The sequence below is a fragment of the Stegodyphus dumicola genome, chromosome 2, assembly GCF_044657685.1.
Source record: "Stegodyphus dumicola isolate Sdum_Otavi_A_Nest chromosome 2, ASM4465768v1".
Lineage (NCBI taxonomy): Eukaryota > Metazoa > Arthropoda > Arachnida > Araneae > Eresidae > Stegodyphus > Stegodyphus dumicola.
The window spans coordinates 180825976-180844936 of NC_140769.1; positions in this window are offsets into that span (position 1 = coordinate 180825976).

The following is an 18961-nucleotide window of genomic DNA, read 5'->3' on the forward strand; positions in this document are numbered from 1 at the left end:
ATCTATTTAAACTCAATTTACTTCTGCTAAAATTTGAATAGACTGCACGTTCTACTACAATTTACATACTCTGGCATTGGCAATTCTAGGGGAAAGTAAAGGCTTGACAGGAAAGATAGCTTAAAATAAATGTTAGTTCAAATAAATATAAACCCTACAACGTAAAGGCAAGTATTTTTTTCTCTTGCATCAGTAAACTTGACGCTTCACGACTTGACTTTCGGTTTTATGTTTTATGACATTCAACAAATCTAATGCACTAATTTCTTCGCTTGATTTCTCCAATTAAATTCCAGAACGAACTTTCGAATAAATTTTAATAACATAGGTATGTATAACTGGCCAAACGAAATTTTCATAACACCTTGTGTTTCTAAACTTAGAGTTACATTTCATTTTCCTCATAAAACATAAGTAAAGTTTTAAGGATGTTTGAACTCTATACTGGTTCTAGATATAACAACTTCTTAATGACCTGTCTAATTATTATTGTTTCCTTCACAGTTTTTATACTCTCATTATAATTCTTCTTGTTTAATCTTAATGAAGATTATTCATAAGTGCCACAGATATAATGTTTTTCTATCTTACTAAGACTTTCGTTTTGTCTATAGTACTTTAGTAACTGTTCAAAACTTTATGAATTTTTTAGGATGATATTATATTTTAGCGCAATATTTTTAGGATACTATTATAACACTATTTTTGGAAGTTTTACAGCATTTTATACACTTCGCAGTCTACCATGTTTTTTTTTTTCAGTATCTTTAATAATACTTGTTTTGTCATTTACTCCTAACACTAAATTAATTCGTTTAATGGTTCGAGAACATTTTTCCTGATATTCCTTGGAACTAATTACAACCGCTTTCAAAGAATCTATATGGATTACAGAATGAATTGCATCGCCTAATTCTTTTAGTTTCTAATAAAAATTCATGCAATTCGCATAATTCTGTATCTTTCGTTGGTAAACTGTCCTCAGTTTTCTTCAATTGTTTGGAAAGAACTATTCTCAACGCGACTCTCTTTTGTTTTAATCTATCTAATTCTTTCATTATTTTGAGTAAGTATGTCGCTCTTCATTATTCGCTAACATATGAATGTACTTTAGACTGCAAATTCGCTCTTCATTATTCGCTAACATATGAATGTACTTTAGACTGCAAATTATCAAAATTCAAATAAAGTACATTTAAAATTTAATATTAGTCATACTGTTACCTAAAGGGAGATGGTCATACTTTTACCTTAGGGAATGGTCATGATGCATCATTCCGCTTTTCTAATTATATCCACAACCAACTTAATATGACAGATAAAGTTGTTTCCTGTTCTCGAATGAATATACTGCAGCAGTGACGTCCACAGAAGAAACAAATGTGAGAAATAAGGGGGCTAAATGCAACAGAAGACAAAAAAAATGTTGCTTCTTGCGTGAATAAATGAAAAGCAACTAGCCAGTGATAAACATGATTCAGAACTTGATCTGCAAGAAGACACAAGGGCCTTGTACGCCAATTTCGTAAAGAAGGCCTTATGAGCAGCAAGGGTGGTTTGATAGTTTTAGTAGGAGGAATGGCATCTATAATGTTGTGAAGCATGGAGAGGCTGAGGACTACTGAGCCATCATATGTTTGAGAGATCGGACGTGTGTCGTTTCGCTCCTGTTTTTTCGAGATTTTCTATTGGAAATTCTGCCGCCGAAAGTGCGCCGTTGGTTTTAAAGTGTGTATGAATATCTGCTGCATGCGTGGATACTTTGTTTATGTGTGTGTGACCATTTTTAGGAGATATAAGTGTTTTAGTGCAGTAACAAAGGATTATAGGCTGCTGCAATTTCAGCGGACTTCTGTTCACTTACCTCGCCGCCTCCCCTACGGAAGGTTCCCGCCAGCCAAACACGTGGCACCGAGGTAGGCTTAACTTTTTGCTTGAAATTTTGCTTGAAAGTCCAGAGATTAGACAATTGTTTTCAAAAATCCATAACTCTTCAAATTTTAGTGATTTTCATACCGGGTTTTGTTCAAAATGTGTTAAATTTTAAGTTCTATCTTTTTGTATTACTTAATATAATCTTGTATTGATATTTAACGAGATAGGATATAATAGCTATGTTTTTATGCACTTATGCTAAATTTCACCCTGTATTTAAATAGGCTTAATGTATTTTCATATGTATTTGCTCCAAAGGGTTTGTCCTTTTGGCAGTTGTTTTTCGCGAAATTTTTAACATTGTCGAGAAGCTGAACTTTTTGTCGAGTTCCAGTTCTCGTCATTAGACTATTGTCGAATCTCACTCGACAAGCGTTCGGTTTTCGTTTTTTGACATTTGTATTGATTAAAATAGTGTTTTAAGTATATTTCTTGATCTCTCAACTGTCTTATAATATTCCTTAAGCATTGTTTCACTTTTTTTTATGTAATTTAATTAATTTTAGACTTAGTTGTTTCATATTGTGATGATTCAAATCTATAATCTCTGCCTATATTTAGTGTCTTGCTATTATAACTGCTGATAATATACCTCGATATGTATTTGAGTCAGTTAAAATTTTAGTCATTCTGCTGTCTAAACATTACTTTGTGTATATTGATTAGTTATACAGGAATTTTGCTTGTATTATTCTCTGTTATCACGTGTCACATAGACATTTTAATCTGATCGTTCTTAGTGACTTTTGGACACTGCACTTTTAGTCTATGTTTTGTTACTGCTCTTTACTACTTTATAATGTCCCGTAAATCCTGCTCCATCTTTTGCGGATATTGTTCGACGACCTAAAAAGCCTAGCCTTATTATTCGTCCTAAAGCTGACACTACTAGTGATACGCTTAAAGAACAGCTTAATACCAAAGTTCCTCTCTCACAACTTAAAATTGGAATAGATCGTATTACTAAAATAAATAACGGAGGTTTGGAGGTCTTCTGTCAAACCCCTGATGATGTTGCGACACTCGAACAAGAACTCACGCGCTCTGATGTACCAACAGATGTCAGTAGACCAATCAGACGAAAACCAAGAATTGCTATCCATGACTTGCCGGAATCAATCACACCACAAACAGTACTTTCAGAACTCAGCCGAGCCACGGGATTGCCAGAAACAGCATTCACGATGCGATTCCGTCTCAGGGAACGACGAAAAGGATACATTAAATGGATTGTTAAATGTGACTCCCCAGGTTTTGCTGCGGTCATGCGTCGGCGAAAAATTTTCGTCGGCTGTCAAGCTCACAGAACCACTGAATTTATTGGAATTAAAAGATGTTACTCCTGTCAGCAATATGGCCATGTGCAAACAGAATGTAAAAGTAAGCGAAAATACTGATCCTACTGTGCAGGAGATCACGGGCTCAAAGATTGCACAGCTCAAACACCTGAATGTATCAACTGTGGCGAAGCCAATAATCGTTACGGTGCCAGATATGACTTCGCCCATCCCGCCTACCACCCCGATTGTCCAGAGTATCAGCGTCGCGTCCAGCTCATCGGGGCAAACACAGACTACTAACTTCAATCCTTATAGTCTAGCGTCAGGTAACTTAGTATCTGATTCTTCATTGGATCATATACAAAAAGATCTTAATGCCACTCTTCTGCAACGAACTTTACCGACGGAATGTCTACAAATAAACCTTCAACATGCTCGAGCTGTGACGGCACAGACTGTAGAATATGCTACTTCTGAGCATATTGACTTCATCTTAATCCAGGAACCGTATTGTCTAAATGGTAAGGCGGTTGGCTTTCCACTGCACTGGACACTATATCAAAAGGAATATCCTTTACTTCCACCCCGTGCAATTATTGTAATCCCTCCTGGTCTCCTTTACTTGTCACTGCGCAGCGAGATATTCTTGCTGTTCTTCTGGAAGTTCATCATCTGACAGTCCTCCTGGTTTCCATTTATTCCTCACCGTCTTCAGAAATCGAACCTGTGCTCTCTGTGCTCTCTGCGATGCAAGATTTACTGACCTCAATTCAAATTCCAAATTTGCTCTTTTCTGGTGATTTTAATGCTCATAATGTTTCGTGGGGATATGCTACTACGGACGTAAAGGGTAGACTTCTGGAAGATTTTATATCCAGTTTTAATCTCGTGAAACATAATTCACATGATGCTCCTCCGACTTTTGATCGTCAACATTCACATGGTTGGCCAGATTTGACTTTGTCTACTTTGCCTATGGCCTCTCTTCTTCAAGATTGGCGAGTAATTGAGGGTCTAAGTCTATCAGACCATAACTATATACGTTTTTCACTCGCGGGAACTACAGCCACCTCCATCATACGTCGTTATAATTTACCTGGCCGATAGGTCAGACAGTTTACTGCAGCCATTCAAGCCAATTTGGCCTCTTATCATTCTCGTCTTCAATCTCTGCATTCTCGTGAAGATCTACAAAATTTTACTAGTGATCTTATGGCTACCATTCGAATAGTATGTGATAGTGTTTTGCCTATTCGTACCACTAAGAAGTTATGTACATTAAATTGGTGGAATGCTCAGCTTCGTACTCAACAACAAAAATGTAGAGCTCTTCGACGTCGGCTAAAGCAAGAGCGTCGAAATAATATCAGCTCCAATACTCTGCTTCTTTACCGACAGGAAAGAGCATGTTACAAACAAATGATTATACGTGCCAAATTAACTAACTGGCGCAAATTTCGTTCTGAGACAACATCTGTTTATGGTATTCATCATAAGATTGCGACCGACAAGCTGTTTAAGCCAGCAACTTTCCATCTTTTACCTACAGTTAGTCCTAATAGTCACCTGACTGAATCAACTCTATCAGAAGTCCTTGACACGGTTTTTTCTACAGATGATAATTCAACTGATTCCTCCTTTCATCAGACTATTCGAAATCAAACTTCTAGTCTTCAAAAACCAGACGATGTTATTTTTACTACTCAAGAAATTCGGAAAGTCTTACGCCAACTCCCTAATAAGCGCGCACCTGGTCCAGATGGTGTTGACTATCGTATTGTCAAATTGATTATTAGCACCAATCTCAGTTTCTTCCAAAGCCTGTTTAATAAGCTATTCAGTGGAACTTTTCCTCAATGTTTTAAAATTGGCCAGGTGATCTTATTTTTAAAGAAACACCGTGATCCAGCCCGAGCCGATTCTTATCGCCCTATTTGTTTGTCAGCTTTTGGCAAAACTTTTGAAAAACTTCTTATGGGACGACTGAGATTTCATTTGCACTCAACAAATTATCTGTGTCCTTTTCAATACGGTTTTCGCACCAAAAGATCAACACTGCATGCTTTAAAGGAAGTTCAAGAGACCATCCTGCGCAATAAGTTCTCCGGCCACCACACAGCGTTTATCTCAGTGGATTTAAAGAGCGCCTTCGATACGCTGTGGTGGCCGGCAGTTCTATATGCATTAAGAGATGCCAATTGCCCCGCAATTTATATAATACTCTTGCACATTATCTGTCCGATCGACATTTGATCATTTCCTATAATGGAGGCCTGGTACATAGATGTCAGACTCGAGGGTGCCGGCAGGGTTCATGTGCGAGCCCCTTTCTCTGAAATGTAACATACAATCTTATCCTTAAGCAGCTATGGCCTGAACATACAACTGTGGTTACTTATGCCGATGATACCGCGTTCATAGTGCGAGGTAGGACTCGTGATCAACTTCAAGCAAACTCTCAGGAGACCTGTTCTTTGTTTCAGACTAGATGTGAAGATTTTAAATTGCAAATCTCTGAAGAGAAATCGCAAATTCTGATCATTCCTAAGAAGGGTGGTTCTATGACTCGTCAGCCGAGAATAACCATAAATGGCAAGCGTCTTCGTATTAAACGTGAACTTAAATACCTTGGAATTATTTTCGACGACAATCTCAATTGGATTCCCCATGTGTTAGATCTCAAGAAGCGTACTGCTGTGATTGCTCAACGCCTTAAACTTATGAAGGGAATCCACTGGGGCTTAAATCCACATCTTCTTAAAGTTTTGTATGCAACAGTAACTGAAAAGATTGTTTTATATGGTGCTGCAATTTGGGCAGCACCAATGCAAGGACGCAAAGTCCGACATTTAAATAGTATACAGAGACCATTTCTCTTAAATATCACTCGTGCCTTCCGCACATCACCAACTAACGCCCTTGAAGTTGCAGCTGGAGTCTTGCCTTTACCTATTGCGGTTGAAAAGGACGCAGCTTATCAGTTGATTAGACAACTTGGCTGTTCAGTTCAGTTTGGAGATCACTCTTTCTCCTCCTATGATTACGAAGCAGCAATAAACAGAGAAGATCAACACCCCTCCCTCTATGGAACGGTAGTTAAAGTTAATCTCAAACCGAGTCATCAAGTTTCTCATGCTGATCTGGTCTTTTATACTGATGGCTCCAAATTGGAAGATCAGGTTGGCTGTGCATATATAGCCATACTGCAAGATTAAACAACTCTTCACCAGTGGAAATGTCATCTGTCTTCTTTTAACAGCGTCTTCCAGAGTGAGGCTATTGCTATTTGACAAGCCATACAAACAATCATTAATCATCGATATTCACATTCCTATGTTCTTATCGATAGTCTCTCCACATTGTATGCCATTTTAAATCCTCTGCATTCATCCCCCATTATTGTGGACATTCAAACTAGCTTGTCTCGACATAAAAATCTACACATTTGTTTAGAATGGACAAAAGCTCATGTGGGGAACTACGGTAATGAAACTGTCGATAGGCTTGCTAAAGAAGCAGCACAGAATTACGAGATAACACAGACCTTGACGGTTTCACGCCCAGTATTTAATCTAAAGCGTCACTTACTTCTCACAGCCATCTCCTTGTGGCAAAATGCATGGAGTTCGGAGGAAACTGGTCGCCGAGCATTTGCCCATGTCCCTAAAGTAGATTTAGACCGATTAATCATGCCACCACAGCTATCTTCTACATTACGGGCCACGGGCCTTTTCCCTTATATTTCGAGAGACATGGACTCTCTTCCTCAGCACTCTGTAGTTGTGGACAACTGGGCAATCCAGAACACTATTTAATCGATTGTCCACTTACTACTGAATTCCATATTCCTTTTCCACCAACGGATAGGACTGCCTTTAGTCGTTTTTTGATTAAGCAACGGCATCAAGTCAAAAAGATAGTCCGTTTAATTGACAAACTGATGAATCTGGGACTTGATCTTTGTGCCTTATAATATCGACATATGATTCAACTTCTTCAACTGCTTGTATGTATTACCCATCTACTTTTATGCTCTGAAGTGTTTGTAACCATTGTAATCTATTATAATCCATCTGTTATAAGTCGCTGTGTATAGCAGCAGTCAAATATTTGTATATTCTCTCTCAGCATCTTTTTCTAAGTGCAATCAGGTAATATTGTCTATAACAGTTGTCCCTGTACCTATGGTACATTTAATACCAGGTGCTGTTTAGTATCTGTATATCTTGCATTTGCCTATTTACTGATGAATAATAATGTTATCTTTTGCATATGCACATTTATTATCAAGTGCTGTTAAATATCTGTATATATTGAATTTGCATATTTATCTGTTGCATATGTATTGTCCTAATAGTCTCTTTGTTGTCCATAGCAGCTATCAATGTACTTATGGTACATTTATTACCAGGTGCTGTTAAATATCTGAATATATTGAATTCGCATATTTATCTGTTGCATATGTCCCGTCCTAATAATCTCTTTGCTGTCCATAGCAGCTATCAATGTACTTATGGTACATTTATTACCAGGTGCTGTTAAATATCTGAATATATTGAATTCGCATATTTATCTGTTGCATATGTCCCGTCCTAATAATCTCTTTGCTGTCCATAGCAGCTATCAATGTACTTATGGTACATTTTTTACCAGGTGCTGTTAAATATCTGAATATATTAAATCTGCATATTTACCTATGAATAATAATGTTATTGTCTATATTTTTATCTTTTGCAAATGTATTATCATACATATAACTGTCTGTATTCTCTCATAATGCACTATGATAATATCTACATTGAACGTATTTTGCGTTTTTCACTGTATAATCGTATATAATATCTTGGCATATCTAGTTGTGCGTATTAATGATACATTGTTTGCCAGTTGCTGTTAAACATCGGTATACCATATACTTGCATATTTGGCTATACATTATACTGTTACTGTCTTCTTTTCATTAATTGCCCATGTAATATCATGCATTTAATTCTCTGTGTAATAATAACACTGAATGTATTGGGGTCGCTAGAGATTTTCATTGTATAATATATCCAACCATTGTCCATTGTTTTAAATATATCCATTGTATTTATAACAACATTGTATGTATTTTGTGTTTTTCAAGGTATAATATATGTTCATAATTTAGTCTATATTTTATCCTTTGCAAATGTATAGTAACACATTTAACTGTTTGCATGAATTTATTTGCTGCATAAGGATCACAGGTGTCATGACAATTTCAAATGTATATTTGTGTTACCAACACTGAATGTATTTTATATTTTTATTGTATAGTATTGTATAGTATCTACTGTATCGTATCGTATTGTGGTATTGTTTAGTATTGTATAGTATCTTATATCAGTTGGCTTTATACAGGTCAAATATGTTAATTTTTATTCATTATAATCGTTTAATTAGCTTTTGTATTGTATTGTATTGTATTGTAGTATTGTATAGTATTGTATTGTAGTATTGTATAGTATTGTATGGTATCTTATATTAGTTATCTTTTATGCAGGTAACTGCATCAATTTATTTGCTGCATTAGGATCACTGGTGTCATGACAATTTTAAATGTATTTTTGTGTCACCAACACTGAATGTATTTTGTATTTTCATTGTATAGTATTGTATAGCATCTACTGTATCGTATTGTATTGTGGTATTGTATCTACTGTATCGTACTGTATTGTGGTATTGTATAGTATCTTATATCAGTTGGCTTTTACTACAGGTTAAATATGTTAATTTTTTTTTGTACTGTATTGTATTGTAATATTGTATAGTATTGTATGGTATCTTATATTCGTTAACTTTTATGCAGGCTAAATATGTTATTTTTATTCCTCATAATCGTATAATTAGCCTTATTGCATGTTTTTCCCACAATACCACGTGATCAATTGTATTGTACCGCTATTGCATTCTGTTACTAAGTTTGGTACGAATCCTGTACCATGATTGCTAGTAACCAATATATCGACCTTTGTATATCTTAAACACAGTTGCATGCTAAATATATTTTGTATAACATATTCCTTTTTCCTAACTATTGTTGTACTATAGGGATTGAATGCGTATCGAGATCAAATTATATTGTACGCTACCTACTTCTTCTGTATCACATCACTACCTGCGGTATTATAACATGACTTTGTCATAGCGAATATCTAGTTTATTACACTTACTTTCAATATGTTGCTTTGTCAAATATATGTACTTGGCTATGCAATGTATCCCGATCCAGTTGTTAGTCTTCTGAATTAAGTCAAATTCTGAATGCTTTACGCATTTCCCATGTATCAGTACTTCCAGTCACACACTGATGGCTATTGTATTCTTTTATTTTTATTTCTTTTGGTATATCCTCTGTGTATTGCTGTAATCATTTACATTCATTATGTCACTATGTTCTCTATTTTTATGTTATATTGTCATTAAGTCTAATTCTACTGTCTATATTTTACTCATTGTATATTATTGGGCTGCCCAACATCAGACTGTACTTTAGCTTATGTATATTCTATATTTGTGTGTATTACACCATTGTAAAATTTTTGCTTATTTTCAAAACTCGCCCTTTTTGGCCCCGCATGCTTTTGTTATTTTAATTAATAAATGTGGGGCCTGGGCGGTTGTTGCGACTGTCTTTCGTGGGCATTTGGTCTATTGGACTGCCCCCGGGTTGAATCTGGCGCTGGGTTTGGGCGCCTGGTGCGTGGCGTCTTGTGATTCCTCTTTAGGCTCTAGATATAGGTGGACGTGGTGCTATACCGATTAACCTTTTGGTAAAGGGACAGTATCCACGTCCTCCGTTGCTTATAGCTTATGGAGCGGCTGAGAGTTTGTGGCAGCGGAGGCATTCGCTGTCGAGTTCCTGTTGCTTGCTGCTGAAAGTTTTTAAGTGAGATGAGATGTGGCGTTATTTTATAAAAAGATACCAAGAAGAACATACGTTATAGAAGAGAATCTATTACTCTATTGTAAGCTCATAAAAGAACGTCACCATCTCTTCTTATTAGTTAGTGCAGGAACTCTATAATCAAGCCTTTGTTCGTGCACCATTTCAAGAAATCAGGATTCTCCAAGAAATGCAGTGCAAAAGAACTAGTAAAACGCTATACGAAAGTCTAATAGTAAAGTTTGAGTCATTCATATCTTGTCCATTGAGTAGATTAATGATGTCTTCAGGCCTTCAATGAACAAATGCCTTTTAGAAAAGAATCTGTCTTTTAGATTCCTGTTGGTATGCTTCCGAACATCCTCTAGGTTTTAAAGGCAACTTTTAATAAAGGAGTTCGAGTTCATTAAAACCAGGTCCCAACTTTTAAGCAGCAGTCCACTTCTCTAACCCATGAATTTAAAACACTATCGAAATTTAAAAATCTTTACACCAAAATACCGTTTTATAATGCTTCGAGGTGACTGGGGGAACAAACCTCGCCTAAGAGATTTCAAAACATTATTTTTCACATCGTAAATGGCTTCAGGGTTACTGACACAACCTGGAATGAGATCTCAAAAGAATCATAATTTTTTTTAAAGAAAATGGTGGTCTTATTGAGTTTTTAGACATGACATTGTGGGATTCGTTCATGAATAAGACACGCCAGTTATTGGTGAAATTGTGTCCTTGTGAAAAATATCTGACTATAATTGAAAGAGGGGAACATTCAAGGGTTTATAGAGGAACATGGCTAGAAGCTGACCGCAACAGCTTGATGGATTTCCATTGCATGCAACAGCTAGATGTTTTGGACGAGATCACGTCTGAGGAAGAGAAGATGATGAAGGAATCCTTAACTTTCATTTAGCAAGCAGAAAGTTAAATATTGTTGGCCAATGATATTTAACAATACGGAAAGCCAGACAATAACATAAAGCACCTGGTTACTGTACACCTGGGAATTGTCGAAAAGTGAAAACTGAAAAAATTACCATCTTTTGCTATAATTAGAGAAAGATATTAAAAGAAGCTTAATTATTTTTTGTCAATCCGCAGCTAATACTTCTTAAACGGTCGCGAATAAGATGTTTATTCCTGGATTCAAGGAGAATAGAATGTGACTCAACTGAAGCTTTGTTGCAGTTAGTAAGTGCAGAACTTATAGTATCCTGACCATTGATAACTGGATAGTTTTCTCTTATTCTTCTCAGGGCAAGTAAAAGTGACATTGTTGTTAAGTTACATATTTTTTTTTTTTTTTTACTTTCCTTCATTGATTTTAATGATAAACAAAAGCATAAAATGATAATATAATACGTACTTTAGAAGCTATTAAATTAATTTAAATTAAGTCATATGACATATAAATCATCTCAATGTTCGACAAATATGTAACCCACAATTATTCAATGAAAACAATTACATACTTATAAGGTATTTCTCCCACTTCCTAGCGTCCTTCGTAGTGTAGTGGTTCTGCACGCTGGGCCGGTATTCCAGAGGTCCGTGGTTCGATTCCCGGCGAAGGCGTTTGCTATTTTTCATCTTGTCTGCCTTTAAAAAAATCCTAATGACTCTACAAGTGTGGCGCCCGAACTAAAAGGGTTGTGGATGATGATTCTTCGCACCCAGGATTTGGCGACTAGGTCCCCTAAAACCCTAGTCGCCATTTAAAAAGGGGAGTATATAAGGTATTTCTCCCACTTCCCAGCGTCCTTCGTGGTGTAGTGGTTCTACACGCTGGGCCGGTATTCCAGAGGTCCGTGGTTCGATTCCCGGCGAAGGCGGTTGCTATTTTTCATCTCTCTTGCTTCCAAAAATTCCTAATGTGTCTACATACTGAACATAAGCTTAAAATTTGTTTCGAAACCTTTCACTTTAATATGCCAGACTATTTAGAAAATTTAGCGAAAGAATTTCAAACATTTTTAGTCCAAAGGGGCAATAATATGATATTTAGCATGATATATAATATTGATTAAAGAACATGATATTTAATAAATAAAGGTAACATACAAAACGTAAAAAAAAAAAAAAAAAACGCGCCTTTGGGCTTAATGTAAAATCTGAAAGCTTTCAGATTTTTTTTTTTTTTTTCAGTCCAAAGGGGCTTCATCTCTGAAGGACTATTGTTTTCGTTTTGCGATTTTGCGTTGGTTCGCTATAAATGTCCATTTCAAATGCTAGAGTCCTGCATTATATTTGAAGAAATTAAATAATGAAAAATCTGCATAAATGTATGTATATTTCTCGAATTGTGATAAAACAACGGCACATAGAGCCAGTGAATTTTAAATAACGTAATCCTACTGCGATTATGGGCATGTGGAAGGCCAAATTTGAAATTTGAAATTTGCTTTATGATCGATTTCATATTTTGTAAAACTTTAACGAATTTTTGATTAACAAACTCAAGAATTTCAAAGCGATCAATCTCAACGTTGCACAGAAAAACATTTTTATCTCCAGCGCGCGAGGCACTGTATCATAAATTCTAAAGATAGGCTCAATTTAAAACCATTTTGTGATATTGCGCTTGAACTGAATTTTATGGTTTAAGTGCCAAGAACGTGACATTTAATAAATAAAGTTAACAGAAAAAATGTTAAAAAAAAGTCGCTTTGGACGTAGTTTAAAATCTGAAACGTTTCAGATTTTTATTTTTATTTTTTGTTATTTTATTTATTTTTTTAAAATATCGGTTGCACCATATAATGGATTAGCAAAGTCTTAAATAATAATGGAATTTAGAAATTAAGTTGTTTAGAATTCATTTATTAAAACAGAAGCGAAGACTATATGAACCGACGACATTATTTTATTCTTCTAACAGCAGACAAGCGACATACCACAGCTGCCACACATATTCAAATATTTTTTTTTTGAGTTCTCGCGATATAAACACAAACGTGAGCCTTATTCATATGTATAATCCTCTTCTACAACAAGAGATGAGTTTTTAAGGGAGTTCTGCATAATTAATAATGTCATGTTAAATTTTGTTATTTTCGAGTAAATATTTTTTGCTTTTAAATATTATGTTCTTCAAGACAAATCACAATCCATCCTAGTTCTCTTTGACGCTCTTAGTCAGTTTATGTAGTACGGAATGAATATTTCAATAAAGCATAAAAAATTAAGAGGCATACTAACCTGAACGCAGATATAGTGACTTCGAAAAGAAATCTTAAATTTTCTTGATAAGGAAAAGTGACGAGAATTTTCCTCTATGGTGTGCATACTTGGCGAAAGGCTATTTTGTACTTCAAACACCGCGTTATTGGAGACTGAACAATTAAAATATTTGATTAGTAATTTATAATATGAACGAGATCGCCAGAATTCCAAAGCCTCAGATCGCTGAAATTCATCTGTTGGTATACTGGATGAATATTTTATACAGAGCAGGATTTGAGATGGAATAAAAACTCTCACCTTAATTCCTCTCGTTATAATGATTGTGGAAAGAGTATATTGCGTGATATATATATATATATATATATATATATTACTCTTCGTATTTTTTTACTTTTGATTTGTCAATAAACCAGATGCTTATGCATTACTCGAAAATATACTGGGCTTTCAATAAGAAATGATATCGACTGAAATCAACCACCTGTATGGTTTGTAGAGAGCATATTCCCAAAGAGAAGGCAGTGAAATCGAATGACAGATCTCATTTAAATGCCATTTGTGAAAGAAGAAGTGCAGTATCTAGTATTCGATAAAAAAGAATAAGCTTGGTGCTAACTGGGAGCTTAGTTTCCTAAATGCAAATTTTAAGAACTTAATTAACAATTTTTTTCCCTCTTTTTACTTGCCAAATTTCCTTCAAGATCTCGAATTTCCATCGAGGTACTTTTACAGAGTGCTCATGAGTTACCTAGACTCATCTCATTTCTCCAGACATGTATATATATAGCTGTAGGACAGCTTTGTGATGTCCTAGCGCGGTTGTTAAGAACTGTGCTTGAATTTCAACAAGAAAATCTTTCCTCTTTCCGTTAATTCCAGTAACTGCGGTTTATTCTTTCCTAATTAATTGCATAAAAATAACAAATGAAAGTACATCATGGCCCACTTTTAAATGTCATATCTTTAGTATAAAGTTACCAATTCTTTTGTGCCAATAACCTTTTTCCTCAAAGTATTTTGCATATATACGCCAACGCGTTGTTTATCGGAGAGTATGCTGTTATACCAGCAGTTTCTAAACGTTCACTACACGTACCATAGCACCAGCAATTATTATACCAAACAGCTATCAAAATAAGGTTCTGTTTTGTGACCATTTTTGCAAAAGAGTTCATTAAACGTATAGCCTGAAATCTATTCAACAATATTTATATGTGGATCCTAAAAATTTTAATAAATTTGTTTATATAAGAAAATAATTTTTTGACTAATTTGACTATGAGAAACTTATCTCCCATAGTTTAGTTTACCTTATAATTTTCCTTCCTAGCCTATATAAAATTTAAATTCCATATTCTTTCGCAAGAAAGTGTCACGTGACCCAAATTATAACTTGATTTCATTTGGAAACTTGATTTGATACATCTCTCTATTTGATTCATTTTTACTTCCTTGTACGAAGTAAAGGAACTACTGTAACCGAGAAAAATTTCCGGTACAATATTTCAACGAAAGTATCATTTTGGCATTTCTCGAATCCATTCGAACAACCTTTTTGCGTGACATCTGTACGTACAGACAGTATAAAGTACTCTTTTTCTCAAAATGGATTATAAAATTGATTTAAAAATGGATTTAAGCGAGATTTATCATGACATCTGTACGTTCGTACTTGCGCATGTATGTATGTATGTATCTTGCATAACTCAAACACGAGTAGCCGTAGAACAATGAAATTTTGTATATGGGATTGCTAAAACATCTAGTTGCTAGCTAAATCATCTCCCTTTTCCGTTGCAATCGTCAGCATCAAAAAGTTATATATATATATTTATATGTATATTGCCACTCTGTTACCTGCTTCGTTGAGTCCAGTTACTTTATTATGTAGTTAAATTGTGCATTTTTTGATTTAAAAGTCATTGATTGAATTATGTTGTTCATATATTCGGTTAAGGTATATATGCCTTTAGTTAATCTGCTTGCAGTAGTTGTAGAATTATCAACAATTTAAAAGTATTAGTGCATCTGAGCCTAACGAGGCCGCTATTTGTTTACATTTGAAACTTTTAGTAAAATACTGAATTAAGTCAGTTGGTGCATCAACTTCAGTGCGTTTTTTGCCCAACGTGACAAAAATTAAGTTTCAATGTTGTGTACCGAAAATATTGTTTTCCTGCCCACTGGCCGAATCGTTGTTTTTGCTGGAGACCTGGAGATCACAATGAAATTTTCTATTTGTCGAAAATTAATTTTAGAGTAGTTTTAGAAATCAGTGTAGAAAGTTAGGTTTCGTTATTTGTCCAAAATGAAATTTTTTTTTTTAAATATGACATTGCGCAAAGATGAACATTGTCGTCATTTAAAACACTTCTGTAATTGGAATATATGATTACGACCAATGCTTGAGAAAATAAACGCCGGGTAAAGACATTTAAGCCTCGTAATGGGATGGGCATATATTTATAAATATACGTTTGGTACTGCCGATTGCATTAAAAAAGGGTGGTGCACAACTATATATTATAGCAGTCCCATATACAAAATTCCAACGTTCTACAGCTAATCCTTTTGAGCTATGCGAGATAAATATATGCATACGTCACGAAAAATTCACTTTTGAATCCATTTTACAATCCTTTTCGGGAAAAAGAGCCACCTATGTCACGAAAACAAAATCGTCCTAATGGATTCGGGAACAGTCAAAATGGATATTTCCGTTGAAATATGACACCCGAAATTTTTCGGGATTACAAAACTTCCTTTACTTCGAAGAAGGAAGTAAAAACGATACATCGCTGATCGCGGAGGGAAATTTAATCCTTTCCCTTTACTGTTCGAAATCAGTGCAGAATTGGTCGAAATTGTGGGATAGCCTTGGAATATGCAAATACAAAAGTGGGCGATACCTAAAGCTATAATTAATTTTTATTCGAGTAGTTTATTTATGTCAGCAGTAGAATGAAAGAATAATATCAGTGAACAAGGTTTCTGTGGTGATTGATTGAGGATCAGTTTCTCCTAAGCGTGGTGGGTGTAAAGGATAATACATCGTTAATCATTTGTTGCCTCCCGGAGTGTGAGAAACATAAACTTAGGTATGAGGTCATCATCTTGAATTTAGTATAAGAGGATCTTTCTTTGAGTCTACCGCTCTTTACGGACAGGTGAATTTTCTTAATAGTGTGGTTAAGTATTTAGGAAATGTTTTCTTTCATTTCTCTGTTCAAAACGTTCCCGGAAATGTTATGTTACGTACGTGAAACTTGCAGTAGTTGAATTTGGTATGTTGAGGAGCATTAGCACGCTGTCTATAGAAAAAATATGTAAAATGCCATTATCCGGGAACAGCATAATTCGTGCTGTAACACATATGACGTAAAACGCCTTTCTGTTAGTTAGCGAGGTATCACTTTGTTTGAGTAAAAAATCTTAGATTCTTTTACAAGCTATCCAAAATGAAGCGACTGCCGGTCTATGTCAGAATCTAAGAATGTCAGGAGCAGTAAAGCATGCGTTTCTGATGGATGTTATTTTGGAAGTGACCCAGTAATATTTTTTTGCAATCATTTTCCGTGAATTCTTTGAATATCGAAGTACAAGTACACAGTACCGTCCATAGACTTTAAGGAACACTAAAGAAACTTGAGACCGTTAATTTGAAAGCTCTCGAAAATCCGATATAAACTATTTCTGCAAGAAATTTGTGTTTCCTCTACCTGTACTTCTAAGGATTATTTATCTAAATTTTTAAGGCAATAAATATTTGCTATTAATTACTAATTTACTTAATTTTTATGTATTTTACTTACAATACTTCCCTTACGAAGTAAAGGAAAGGAAGCATTGTAATCGCGAAAAACTTAGGATATCATCTTCCAACAGAAATATTCATTCTGACCCTTTCCGAACACATTTGAACGATTTTCTTCCGTGACGTCTCCACGTACGGACAGAATAAAGGACTCTTTTTTTTTCAAAACTGGATTGCAAAAGGGATTTAAACGGATTCAAAAGGGATATTTTTCGCGACGTCTGTATGCATGTATGTATGTATGTATGCATAACTTATAAAGGATTGCCGTAGAATGCTAAATTTTATATCTGGAACCGTTACAACATCTAATTGTGCATCTTTTTTTTAGTCCAAAGAGGCTTTGTCTCTGAAGAACTATTGTTTTCGTTTTGCGATTTTGCGTTGAATCACTATAAATGTCCGTTTCACTTTTTAAACTGTTGCCACCAAATGTTAGAGTCCTGCATTGCAATATATCACTTTCTGCTTTTGATTTCCAGTTTAAGACTACATCAAGAAGCATAATGGAAAACTCTGCGTAGAATACAGAAGAAACTAACATTCAAGCATTCATTGTCTTAATGAAATATCTAATCAATTGTTTTCCGGTTAATTTTTATTTCTGTTGTAATATCGCGTGGCCCCAACTTGTCAGCAACTGTGGTAATGACTGCTACGAAGTGTGAATTTACACAGACACGTAAGAAGGGTTTAAAGCCCTTTTCATTCAACTTTTAAAATAACAGCTGCGTCCACTTGACGCTCACAAGCTACGCCGACCCAGCAGTTTAACTGAAACAGAATGTAAAACTGAAAAAATAGTGACTGGATGAATAAATAGCGAGATCACTATCCACGAGGCTCTGAGATCTTAACTAACTTACCCGCGTTCTGCAATACCGCTGAGATTCAGCGAGCTTACTAATTAAGCAGTTGAGAGATCCAACAAAATCTGCCGAGATAGGCACACAGGCCCACCCGCGCGGTTCTTAAATTTCTACCTAGCAACCTTCCCGTTCGCGATTCAAGGAAGCACACCTATAATCTCGTTTTCCTTCTATTTAAACTCAACTTACTTCTGCTAAATTTGAATATACTGCGCGCTCTACTACAATTTACATACTCTAGCATTGGCAATTCTAGGGGAAAGTAAAGGCTTGACAGGAAAGCTAACTTAAAATAAATGTTAGTTAAAATAAATATAAACCCTACACTGTTAATATTTTTACTATGTTATTGTTGCTATAGATTGATATGATCAATTAAAAGACATTGTGGGGATTCAATTAATTTATATAACATTTTTTTTTCTATTTTAAAGCAATTTTTCTTTTAATCTCATTTGCAAACTAGGTGTTCTTGCCAGATTATTAATAAGCTAGCGCGCCTATATTCAGATGAGGTAGAAAGAAGTAGTATTTAAGGGAAGGTTTTTGAAGAAGATTTTAGAGCGTGTTATGCCTACTTGAAGACCACGTTTATATCTTTGATTTATTAGCGATTAGATTTTTGTGGCGTTCAGCGCTTCCAGCCAAGAGGCTTGTTTATGCCGATTTTTACGAGTCAGAGCCTGCCTGCGAGTTAAGTAACCCGTGAAAGGCCGTTGGACTAATTTAATTCTATTTTATTTTGTGTTACATGTTACCTTTTGAGTGAAGTCATAGTGTGTTGGTTCCTGTAAGTACAGGTCGGTGGCATATGTGAAATTTATATTGAGTTAATAAAAGGTTCTTTACACCCTTCTCTGGACTTTGTCATACTTAAAGATAATTCCTCATACTAACCGCTAGCTTTCGTTAGTTTACGTTTGCAAAGAATAAGAGACGTTATAATAGTTTCAGCAAATTAGTTTAGTGA